This window comes from Triticum urartu, chromosome 4 (genome assembly GCF_003073215.2).
Source record: "Triticum urartu cultivar G1812 chromosome 4, Tu2.1, whole genome shotgun sequence".
In the NCBI taxonomy this organism is placed as follows: Eukaryota; Viridiplantae; Streptophyta; class Magnoliopsida; order Poales; family Poaceae; genus Triticum; species Triticum urartu.
In genome coordinates this window covers 202,023,030-202,036,238 of record NC_053025.1, presented here as the reverse complement: position 1 = coordinate 202,036,238, position 13,209 = coordinate 202,023,030, and positions in this window count along the sequence as shown.

Here is a 13,209-nt window from a genome sequence, read left to right as displayed (position 1 = left end):
CCTCAAGGAAACAAGAATAAGATTAACTGTATGTTTATCCTTCACCAATTAAATTGATGACGAGCAACGGATTTGGAATACTACTTATTCTTGTAGAAGGATTAAGATAGGCATAGCGTCAACTTGAGAAAGTCTTCAACGAATTGTCGGTAGGATTTGAAATAACAAAAAAGTTGATACGATAATGAAGGAAGAGAAATCTTGAACCAAACCACCGTAAGAATTGAAAATGAACGAAGAAAAGATAAGGAAACACCGGGAAGAATTAGAGAATGAATGAAGATACTTGAGGGAATTTAGATACATAAGAACGAAGAGATCATGATCTGATTAGAGAAAACTTGAATGATGCACCGGTAAGATTTGTAGAACGAGAGCTGAAGGCTGGAATGAATAAATCTTCTGAAATGATAGCCTTCAGAGAATCAAACTGACAAAGGTTCCTGAAATGCTCCGGATGGTTGAAAAGAATTCTCACAATGGAAAATAATTATGAGAGGATGGCATCAAGGTTGAACCATGAATCTTGAAGAGAATGGGGCAAGATTTAAGAGAAACTCTTCTTCGGTCTTCAAATCCTAGAATGACGACGAGAAACACCACCATGAATTGTTGAGATACTCCGGGATGACAAATAGAAAGGTTGAGCCAACGGTGAAAAGAATTTGACAGATCATGGAGAAAGACATATGACTGATGACAATTCATTATTATGTCAAACTTTGAGAGAATTTGAGAATAGCTCCGGAAAAAATAGAAGAGTCAGGTAAGATCCTGGAAAAGACCTGTGGGTTAGGGCCCACTGAAAAGATACATCGTTGAACGATTTAAAAGATAGATTGTGCCGGTTGAATTAAATGGCTTGAATGAGATAACATCCTCGAAAGAGCTTGAACGAAAGCATAGTGGAAACACGAATCTTTGAGATATCTTGAGCACTCCAGAACAATTGAATAGCGAGAAGTGGATGATTAAGAGGTGCACCGGCATGACAAAGCATTTGAAACAAGGAAAAGATATGATCGACAAAGCTTGACTTAAGACCACCGAGAATAAAAAAGAATGAAGAATAATAAACTTGAAGCTCCGTTAGTATCTTCATGAGAATCACCGGATAAGAACATTGACGGGAAATAATGGAGCGACTTCCCATCCATAAAAGGATACTTTATTACGACATCTGATTCCTTGAAGGAAAAAGGGGGGGAGGGGGGGAAAAAAAGACAACTTGGGACGGATAAAACAAACACCATTGGGAAAACTGAGAGGTGATCTTGCGAATGTTGAAATGATCGGATCCACTTGAAGAGAAAGACATCGGTTGAAAAGGATTAACATGACAATATCGATGATCAAGAAGGATTAGTATCCACACCGAAATATGAGAACACCGCTTAGGAAAGGTATGGAATCTACACTTGACTTTGAAGCAACTCGAATACGACAAGTGAAAACAAAACAATGGATTGGCTTGCAGAATAAGCCGGAAACAAATATATGATAGATCCCATATCGTATTAAGTGTCTGTTGGAAAGATATTCTAGGAGCTACTTGAATTCCCACTTATAAACTCCCGAAACTTTCTGGTTATGCAATCAGGTGTTGGGGATACAGGGGAAGCATAATATCTCACCCAAAGCTAACAAAACCTACATCCAGATGTATCCATCCTTCAACACATAACCAAGAAACCTTCGAAAATCATTTAACTCAACCTTCGAAAAGCATCCGTTATACGAGTTATGGCAATACTCCCGAACTCCCGCCCCAGTACTGGGTGGCGTCGAGGTTATCTCACCAACAACTGCATAAAAGATATTTTTGATGTCGGCGAAACTCAGGTATTCCAGAACTGCAGCGATAAAATTGTGACGACAACACCTCGGGGCTCAACTCCCCGAGACACTGCCACAACCCCTAAATGTCAGGAGGCACCAAGAAAAAATTTCTCATTACAAAACCATTGGAACGATTCCAAGATACCCGCGTGATCCTAAAAAAAATTCATGAAATTTGAGGAGAGAAGAGTCAAAACTCTACGTCAGGAGGTCTCACTAGAGCGATGAAGGGACTGAGGAGTAAAAAGAATCCTACTCTCCGATATATATAATCCTAAGACTCAAAACATTTTGTTCTAGACTCAACAACATTAGTGATTCGATCAAGCAGGGGGCTCCTAAGTCGGGGAAGGCTCTGATACCAACTTGTAACACCCACGATGCGGCTATATCTCCCATGTGTCGGGGCACGACTTAGAGGCATAGCCGCATGGTAGGTTTGTTGCAAGAGGGGTAATCTTCACACAATCCCATGTACTGAATAGAAATGGATAAAGAGTTAGCTTACAATCGCCACTTCACACAATACATAATAATCCATACATCATCCAAGGTACAAACAAAGGTCCGACTATGGAACCAAAATAATGAAAGACCACCCCAAATGATAGATCCCTGATCGTCCCAACTGGGCTCCACAACTGATCAACAGGAAATGAAACAACACAACAAACACGATCTTCATCGAGCTCCCACTTGAGCTCAGTTGCGTCACCTGCATTGGTATCATCGGCACCTGCAACTGTTTGGAAGTATTTGTGAGTCACGAGGACTCAGCAATCTCACACCCATGAGATCAAGACTAGTTAAGCCTATGGGTAGGAAAGGGGTAATGTGGTGGAGCTGCAGTAAGCACTAAGCATATATAGTGTCTAACATACGCAAATGAGAGCGAGAAGAGATGCAACGCAATGGTCGTGAAGCTAGAAATGATCAAGAAGTGATCCTGAAACTACTTACGCACAACCATAACCCAAGACCCGTGTTCACTTCTCGGACACCGCCGAGAAGAGACCATCACGGCTACACACGCGGTTGATGCATTTTAATTTAGTTAAGTATCAAGTTCTATACAACTGGATATTAAAAAATTCCTATCTACCCATAACCGCGGGCACGGCTTTCGAAAGTTCAGACCCTGCAGGGGTGTCCCAACTTAGCCCATCACAAGCTCTCACGGTTATCGAAGGATATTCCTTCTCCCAGGAAGACCCAATCAGACTCAGAATCCTGATTACAAGACATTTCGACAATGGTAAAACAAGACCAGCAAAGCCGCCCGAATGTGACGACAAATCCTGATAGGAGCTGCACATATCTCGTTCTCAGGGCACACTGGATGAGCAGTCCGTACAGCTAAAACCAACCCTCAAGTTTCCCCGAGGTGGCTCTGCAAGGGGCTATAGTTTGGACCAACACTCAGAGGAGCACTGGCCCGGGGGGGTTAAAATAAAGATGACCCTCGGGCTCCGGAAACCCGAGGGAAAAAGGCTTAGGTGGCAAATGGTAAAACCAAGGTTGGGCCTTGCTGGAGGAGTTTTATTCAAAGCGAACTGTCAAGGGGTTCCCATAACACCCAACCGCGTAAGGAACGCAAAATCAAGGAACATAACACCGGTATGACGGAAACTAGGGCGGCAAGAGTGGAACAAAACACCAGGCGTAAGGCCGAGCCATCCACCCTTTACCAAGTATATAGATGCATTAATTAAATAAGAGATAATAATGATATCCCAACAGTAATCCATGTTCCAACACGGAACAAACTTCATCTTCACCTGCAACTAGCAATGTTATAAGAGGTGCTGAGCAAAGCGGTAACATAGCCAATCAATGGTTTGCTAGGAAAGGTGGGTTAGCGGCTGACATGGCAAAATGGGAGGCATGATATAGCAAGTGGTAGGTATCACGGCATAGCAACACAGCTATCAATTAGCAAGCAAAGATAGAAGTGATTTCGAGGGTATGGTCATCTTTCCTGAGATCCCGCAAGGAAGAAGAACGAGTCCATGAAGAAGACAAACGGACGTAGTCGAAAGGATCCTCATAAACGCGTCGTTATCGGAACTAACCCGAAGAGGCAACACCAGAAAGAAGCAAGCAACATAGTAAACAACCAAGAATAACATGGCATGATGCACAATCAAGTATGATGCATGTCCGGTTTAAAGAGGCATGGCATGGCAAAGCACCCAAACAATACTACAAATTAAGTGGAGCTCAATATGCAACTCCGTTGCATATTGACGAAACACGACGTCAATTATTTAGTTCTCTCTCGTTTAGGTACCCAACAACTTTAAATGTTATTAAACATGGAAAGAAATTAAGCATAAGAAAACTACACCTTTAAGCAAGTTTAAATGAGGCCGGAAACAACAACAATTCCGGAAAATCCTCATATGCATTAGCTATTTAATGCACCAACAATTTAAACATTTTAATTGTTATTATTATGATGCAGATGACATATGCAAGTTTATGCAATTTTTAAGAAAAAGTTACACAAACATAATATGAAGCATTTGTCACCGTGGTGGAAAAAAAGGGTGCCACGGCAACGACAATGGAAATGGTGCCACGGCAACATTCCGGTTCCAGCAACTCGATTGAGATGTCGGTGCAAAAGAAAGTGTGACGGGAGCGTGTCATGCGATGAATAGTGGGGTGATCACGGATTCGGGGTCCCCATGAGTCGATGACATGGAAGCGAGAGACACTACAGACACGGTGCAGACAAAGGGTGCATCTCATACAACACATGCAATCGTACTCGTACGGTCATCTCGGGGTTATACCTTCGAAGCGTGCGTTTCCGGCTGGTTCAAGTTTGATGTTAGCGGAAGTAGTGGTTCCCGGTTGGATGGGGGACTTGACGAATCCGAGTCCTTCGGGGTTCGACGGTAGTGGTTCACGTTCTTAGTCACACAAGTTTCCGTAGATGTTCAGGGTCAAGCGAGGAACTTGATGTCCACGTGGTCTCTAGGGTTCTTGGCATTTGTGCTACCCGGGTGTTCGGCACCTGAAGTTGTACATGGTCCACGAGTCGTCGATTGTTCGGGGTCCGACTTGCGGGTCTTGCCGACAGGAAGTGGTACTTGGCGAGTCCGCGTAGTTGTACACATGTTGTAGTCAAACTTGATGGATCCGAGGGCTCTGGGCGTCGTGGTACTTGGCGCAATCCGAGACAACGGTACTTGACGAATCGGATACGGTCTTAGAGACATGGTCTTAGCATCAACAGAAAGCGAAGGCACATGAATGGCGATGTGGTACGCTGCTGTTTGTGGATGGCGTGGACGGCACAACGTCGAGGGGCTCAGGCACGATCAGGGGACCGAGGCCCTGGCCATCTCCTACGGGTGTTGCGCTGGACGGCAGCGGCCTTGCAAGAGAGGTTGGTGCGCGGGAGGAAGGAGAGTCCGGCGAGGGGCTTGGCGACGGGGACGGCCTAAAACTGCTGCTGGTGGAGCTCGTGGCCATGGGACGCGAAATCTGAGGTCGAAGGCGAGGCGCGGTGGAGGAGCTTGGCGGCGCGGTGGCCGAACAAAGCAGGGAGGCGCACAAGGAGACTCAGACGCGGCAGGGCAGTGGTGCTGGCGATGGGGAGGTCTCGCGGTGCGGGTGAGGGCGCCATGGGAGGCGGCTGGAGGTGCGAACGGAGCGGAGAAAGGGAGGTCGGGCGCTGCAGCGGACCGAGGCGGCGGCGCGAGTGGGGGATGCCGTGGCGCTGGCAGGGGAGGCACGCCATGGGGATCGAGTGCGGGCGCTCCACCTTGCGTTGGCTCTGTGTGTGGCGGCGCACATGGATAGATGGGGATCGATCGGGAGAGGAGGCCAGCAAGCAAGGGGATAAGGGGGGAGATCGGGCAGGCCTCTTGGGCCGGCTAGGTCAGGCCTCAGGCGGGCCTTAAGCAGGCTGCGATTATGGACTGCTCCCCCTCTCTTAAAATTTTCAAGAAGAATATAGATTTAGAGAAAGGAAGAAAGGGTTAGTAAGAGAGTTTTGACGTGGGATTATTTCCTTGGACTCGCAAGAATGAGTTTGATCCAGAAAAATTGTAAGGGGAGATGTTGAAGGGCTTTGAAAGCAACTCACTTGAAATGCATTCAAATGGGTTTGAATAGGAAGTGGGTGTTTGGAATGTCCAAAAATGTAGAGATTTAAGGAGGAGCCTCAATAAATGGAGAAACAATTATCGGCAAGGTTTGGAGATCGACTCGAAGCAGAAAATGCATGGGATTAAAATGCAAGTGTGTTATGGTTAATTCCAAAGTTAATGGAATATTTTAAATATAGCTCCCTAATAATATTGGGAGACTTTTATATGTTGTAAAGAGAAATCACCATGTGCATTTCCCTCGATTTAAATGGATCGAAGGTCCCTGCAATTTATTTAGTTGAGTTTTGAAAAGGGTGCATGATGACATGATGCAATTCAAGAGATGACATGATGAATGCAACAAAGCAATCGAAACACATGACAACAACGAAAAACATGGAAGCTGTTTGGAGCGTCGGTCTCGGGGCGTCACACTCGCCTCCCCCAGTACCACTATTCCCTCGCTAGCCGCTCCAACATCGAGAGCTTTCTCCCCCGTAAATCAAGCCCCAAAAACCCCACCTTCCAAACTCCACCATGGTCGAACATGAACCGCAAAGTATCCATATGAGCCGCGATTGGAGCATTCTCCCAAGTGACATCCTCGACCTTTGTTGTTCGTGTATGTATATGTTGAGCGTCGTGCGGCTGGCTGCATCCTCGAGGCAGATGCACACGGCTATTGTCGAAGCGAGGCCTAAGCTCTTCAAGACACCCTCCTTGCTACTTTTTGGTCTTGCGATATTTGCTCACCATGACACAGAGGCGTACATGATGGCCCTCGACTTCAATCTGACTTCCATTAGCCGAAACTTCTTTGCAGGTATGTAGTGGGTCACCGTACATCATTTCCCTTGACTTCGCTCCGATCACCATCGCCTGAAACTTCTTGGTAGGTATGTAATGCCTTGACATGAACTCCCACTGGATGGCTACCGTTAGAGAAGACAGGAAAAAGTTCGTGCTCATGAACTTCCAGACCTCCCAAGAGATTATCCTTCCTCCGTTGGATTATATAGGGTTTTACCATCGCGGTCCAAGTCATCTAGATTACCACGTCAGTTGGACGGACCTTGTTTTTTAGAAGATTGTAATCTTTCAAGTGCCCACACGAGATGCGGATTACACGGACTTCAAGCTAATTGCCTTGTTTGACCACAGACTTGTCCTGAATAATCAAATGGTTAGGAAGATATGGATATTTTCCTTATTTTATAGTAATCTATATAATACTAAATATGAGTGTCTATCAATGGCCATGTTTGTTTCCTCATTTTCATGATGTAGAAACATGCATCACACTGTTGGTTTCATATAACCATACATTAGGGAAGTCAATGTGCATATGGAGAACTCTATATTTGGAAGTAGTGAAATCATGTAATGCTTACCATGTGTACATACCTATATTCGCCCTTCGGCAATCAATGGCTATAATAATATTCTCACAAAAAATTTGTCCATGAAACATGAGTATATAACAATGCATGGTCTGTTAATATCCTTGAAGAAATTGTTTGTGAGGACAGAACATGATTACGTAACATGCATGAAATGGTAGTTTCCTGTGAAGAATCAATTGCGAGATAACATGAGTATAACCTTGCATGGAACTTCTACATTTTCGAACCCAGTATACATTTCCCTGTATTTTCCTCTCAGTTCCAACAGGGACATATCAATGTTGTTTCTTGCATTATCCTACACATACTCTGAATAATGGTGATCTTACATTAACAATGTCTGTCCTTTTTGATATGATGCATGATACGTCTCCAATGTATCTATAATTTTTGATTGTTCCATGCTGTTATATTATCAATCTTGGATGTTTTATAATCATTTATAGTCATTTTATATCATTTTTTGGTACTAACCTATTGACATAGTGCCAAGTGCCAGTTGTTGTTTTTCCATGTTTTTTACATCATAGAAAATAAATACCAAATGGAGTCCAAATGCCATGAAACTTTATGGAGATTTTTTATGGACCAAAAGACACGTAATGGGCCCTGGCTGCGCCTAGGGGGTGCTCCGAGGAGAGCACAACCCACCAGGGCATGCCAGGAGGCCTAGGCGCGCCCTGGTGGGTTGTGCCCACCTTGGGTGCCCCCCGGACCGCCTATTTGCTCTTTAAATACCCCAATATTCCCAAAACCCTAGGGGAGTCGACGAAATATTGATCCAGCCGCCGCAGAGTCCAGAACCACCAGATCCAATCTAGACAACATCTCAGATGGGGTTCACCACCTCCATTGGTGCCTCTCCGATGATGCGTGAGTAGTTCTTTGTAGACCTTAGGGTCCGTAGTTAGTAGCTAGATGGCTTCCTCTCTCTCTGAATTCTCAATACAATGGTCTCTTGGAGATCCATATGATGTAACTCTTTTGCGATGTGTTTGATGGGATCGATGAACTTTGAGTTTATGATTAGATCTATCTTTTTATATCCATGAAAGTATTTGAGTTTCTTTGATCTCTTTTATGCATGATGTCTTATATCCTCGTATTTCTTCTCTAATATTTGGGTTTTGTTTGTCCAACTTGATCTATTTATCTTGCAATGGGAAGAGGTGCTTTGTAGTGGGTTCGATCTTACGATGCTTGATCCCAGTGACAGAAGGGGAACCGACACGTATGTATCATCGCTACTAAGGATAAAACGATCAGGTGTATCTCTACATAGATAGATCTTGTCTACATCATTTTATCGTTCTTATTGCATTACTCCGTTTCTCCATGAACTTAATACACTAGATGCATGCTGGATAGCGGTCGATGTGTGGAGTAATAGTAGTAGATGCAAGCAGGAGTCGGTCTACTAATCTTGGACGCGATGCCTATATAATGATCATTGCCTGGATATCGTCATGAGTTTTGAAGTTATATCAATTTCCCAACAGTAATTTGTTCACCCACCATTTGCTATTTTTCTCGAGAGAAGCCACTAGTGAAACCTACGGCCCCCGGGTCTCTTTCTCATATTATTTGCCTTTGCGATCTAGTTCATTTGCCTTTTATTTTTAGATCTATTAATCCCAAAAATACAAAAATGGTTTGCTGCACTTTATTTTATTTGTGATCTATTTATTCAATCTATTAGAAATTTCTCCCGTCCGCACACCAATTTCGGGTGCCATTACCCGAAAGGGATTGACAACCCCTTTAACACGTCGGGTTGCGAGTGGTTGTTATTTGTGTGCAGGGGTTGTTTACATTGTGTTGCTTGGTTCTCCTACTGGTTCGATAACCTTGGTTTCATATCTAAGGGAAATACCTACCGCCGTTGTGCTGCATCATCCCTTGCTCCTTGGGGAAATACATTGTAGCTTGAAACGAAATCAATGCAGTGTCCCTACAGTACTGCCCTTTGTAATCACACCACCTATGCCAAAAACATGGAAGCACAACTAGTTCCTCGCTTGAATAGACGACGGCAAAAGATTGATGATCATTAGCACACATGAGCCAGAAAAGTTATATTACAAAAACCCCACTGTGTACAAGCATCGTGAAATATGTGAGTATCCGGACGGTGGCTATTACGTCTATGAGCAGGATGCCACCTTGTTGGGGCCTTCAGGATTTTTGAGTTGGAGGCGGGTAAACAGCCTTGGTTCACACTCTTTGTTTCTTGGACTCAATTATCCGATTAACCAGGAGATCACCGTTGGCAAGAACGTTGATGGCAGAGAGGCTCTGTTTGCCATGGAAAACTATGTCTACATGGCAAGCCCTAGGACTTCGGGAGCAAACTCTCCTGATTGTCAACAATATAGCCTGCAGCCAAAACAAGGTGAGAATGACAAAGGCATCTGGATTAACTTTGATCCTTGGATGTCTCAAGTCCGACAGGCAGTGATGTGGTTCAAGCCTTCAGGTTGATAGGTAATTGGGATGTTGCATCGAAAGGGTGGAGTACTGGTGTCTCCGGATCACTGGTTGCTAAAGTGGGGCTGCAAATTAGGATGGTGTTGGATATTCCCTCTTCGAATGACTTGTTGTCTTTGCTGCTTGTTCTAGATGGGCAGTTCTCTCTTTTTTATGCATATTCCTTGTCATTTCGTCATCCTCGTCTATGTCACTCTTACTATGTAATAATTTCCTCTATTTAGAATTTCATTCTCGTCTGGATCACGAGAATCTGAGCGCTGCAGTTGGGTGCGTTTTGGTGGTGTAGCAAGACTTCTTATGAACTATCATGTCTTGTTGTTTATGTCAGTAGTAATCACTAGTCGGTGTTTGCATGTTGTATATATTGTTGTTTCGAACTATTTATTTTCTCGAACTGCTAGTGGGCTCAATGAGGGCATCACCATTCTCCAGTGTTCAGAGTATATCTCCTTTTTTGAAGTTATAATATGAACTTAGTGTCTTTTCGACGATGTACACTTGTTTGGGCTAGTGAGGTGTCGTTGAATATGGGCCGAGTAGTAATGCAATGCCAAACATGTCAATTATGAGTCTCAGGTCAGGCTCTCAAAAGATCCCAAAAAAGGCCGGGCTCTCAAAAAAAGAAAGAATAAGGACTCCTAGGCTGACATGTGGGCGCCACCGGTGTTTTCGTGCGCTTGCGCGCCGAGAGCATATTGGCGCGTCTTCGAAATTCATGCTACCTTTTCATACCCAATCTCCTGCCCCTCCCCCACCTCTCGAATCTCGATTCCTACTCCAGTTCCCCCAAATCCCCCTCCTATACTCCCTGTACTCAAGCGCACTATCATGTCGCCGGTCAACGCGGATCTCCGAGCTAAAGATCCTGAGGTCTGTCCTGCCTTCGGGCGATGCGTGTTGTCGCTCAACAGTGGCATGGCGGCGCTTGATGACCAGTTTGCCGGCAAAGTGCTGATGGTAACCATCAACGGTGGCGGGCCTCCCGTATCACCGGACGACCTTGTCAAAGCTCTTGGCATTGTGCACAGTATCCAAATAAGTGACTTTCTCATCGAAGTCTATCCGCCACCGTCTGATTTCTTCGTCAGGTTCCGGACAACTTTCGACGACAGTCATGTGTTAGAATCCTCCCGGCGTTTGTTCTGCGATGGCGCGCTGGTGAGCTTTGATCGGTGGCACCCAGGATGGGGCTCGGTGCCCTCTGAGCTTGAGTTTTTAACAAAGCTTACCTTTCATGGCATGCCTCGACGTGCTTGGAACAGCGAGTCCATGAATGAGCTTATCAATGGCCTTGGAGGTGAGCTCGTAAGTTTGTTTGTTCCTCCAAATAGCCAGGCTCTGATGGTTATGGCATGGATGAAGAAGCTGTCCACCATACCCAAGGTGATTGGTGTCGAGATACCGGTGCAGGAATCGGGGTTGTACTATTCATTGCCACGAAGGACATCGCGGACCATGTTAGGGATGTACCTGTATCGAGTGTTCATGCATGTCGAAGAAGTGGTCAATCCATCAATCGAAGTCATGCCGCCGCTGCTGGTGCCAGGGTCCGACGATGACGTCCATCACATGAGTCAACGTCAGACATTCCCTGTGTTGCTCAGAACGATGGATGGCATAGGGCCTACTCCATCATGCGGCAGATGCCACTCTTCTTTGGGAGAGGAGGCAAGGCTAGCTGCGTGGATGTGCTCTAATTTGAGGTAACAACTGAATCTTGTCAGATACTAGTTAAATCCAAGCTATCGGTATGAAGCACTGATGTGGCAGTACATTTGATTGTGAACTGATCTATTTTTGTACCTGGACTTTTTTAGAAAGGGTTGTATGTCAACTTAATGTGCTAGCAGAACTTATTGTGTTGTTTGTCAGTTTTCTTTGCACAACATTCAAGATATTTCCCCGTGATTGATAAAGATGATGAACTGTTATGTACAAGTTCATTAGTTTCAAAATAGCCCTAGCCATAGCGATCCACTACTTCCACCCTGATTGTGCCGCCTGCGTGAAATTTTTGTATGCAAGTTGAGTGTGCTATGATGTTCTATATGATTGTGTCAACTATATAAGTTTTTACTGAGCGTCAGCAATGCATATGGCTGAAAGATGTATTTACGAGCATTGATCGATGGGTCTCTCAGATACTAGTTAAATCTGAGCTATCGGTATGAAGCACTGATGTGGCAGTACATTTGATTGTGAACTGATCTATTTTTGTACCTAGACTTTTTTAGAAAGGGTTGTATGTCAACTTAATGTGCTAGCAGAACTTATTATGTTGTTTGTCAGTTTTCTTTGCACAACATTCAAGATATTTCCCCGTCATTGATAAAGATGATGAACTGTTATGTACAAGTTCATTAGTTTCAAAATAGCCCTACCCATAGCGATCCACTGCTTCCACCCTGATTGTGCCGCCTGCATGAAATTTTTGTATGCAAGTTGAGTGTGCTATGATGTTCTATATGATTGTGTCAACTATATAAGTTTTTACTGAGCGTCAGCAATGCATATGGCTGAAAGATGTATTTACGAGCATCGATCGATGGGTCTCTCTCTCTATCTCTCTCTCTCTCACACACACACACAAGTGGGACCCATTGAATTATTTGTTCGCTCGTGGCGGCTTTTAATTAGGTTCCACTTTATTCTAACTTTTTTCCTAAGTTATTAATTGAGCTCAGTGACTTCAAAAAGTTGTACAGAAGGCTTGTTTAGGCCTTTCCGACATCGTTGAATGTGGGCTAAGTAGCCATGTAAAGTTGTACTGTACTACACACGCCTTTTTTGAACATCAGCAATGCCACTAGGCCAACAGTTGTACACAATATCCTAAAATAAGCACAGCCTAGCCTATCTTTCTTCTAATAAAATAAAATGCACAACCCAGTTCATTTTTTATATAATAAGATTACCGAGCGCAACTTAATTTTTTTTGATAATATTCGTATCTCAATATTATTTTTATACGAAATGCTCAGTCGAGACCATCATTATTTTTTCACCCATCCCAGAAAATGGGTCAATTTCTACTAAAATCAAATGGCTTGTAAATTACCAGAAATGATAAATCCGATGCATGTACGCAATATTATTTTTGACACAGCTCAATAAATAGGTGTATTCGAATAAATAATCAAATGTGCAGTAAATTATCATAAATAGTTTTTTTTCAGAAAAAATTATCATAAATAGTAAATCTTCTATTATTATTATTTTTAACTAGCCCAGGAAATAGATTATTTTTTGAGTCAAAGCCCAGGAAATAGATGTATTGGCAAACAAAATGAAATGGGCTGTAAAACCTAAATAAATGGGCTACATTCCGCCATAGCTTTCGAAGCTGACTTTGTTGGCCCACTAGACGAAGCCTG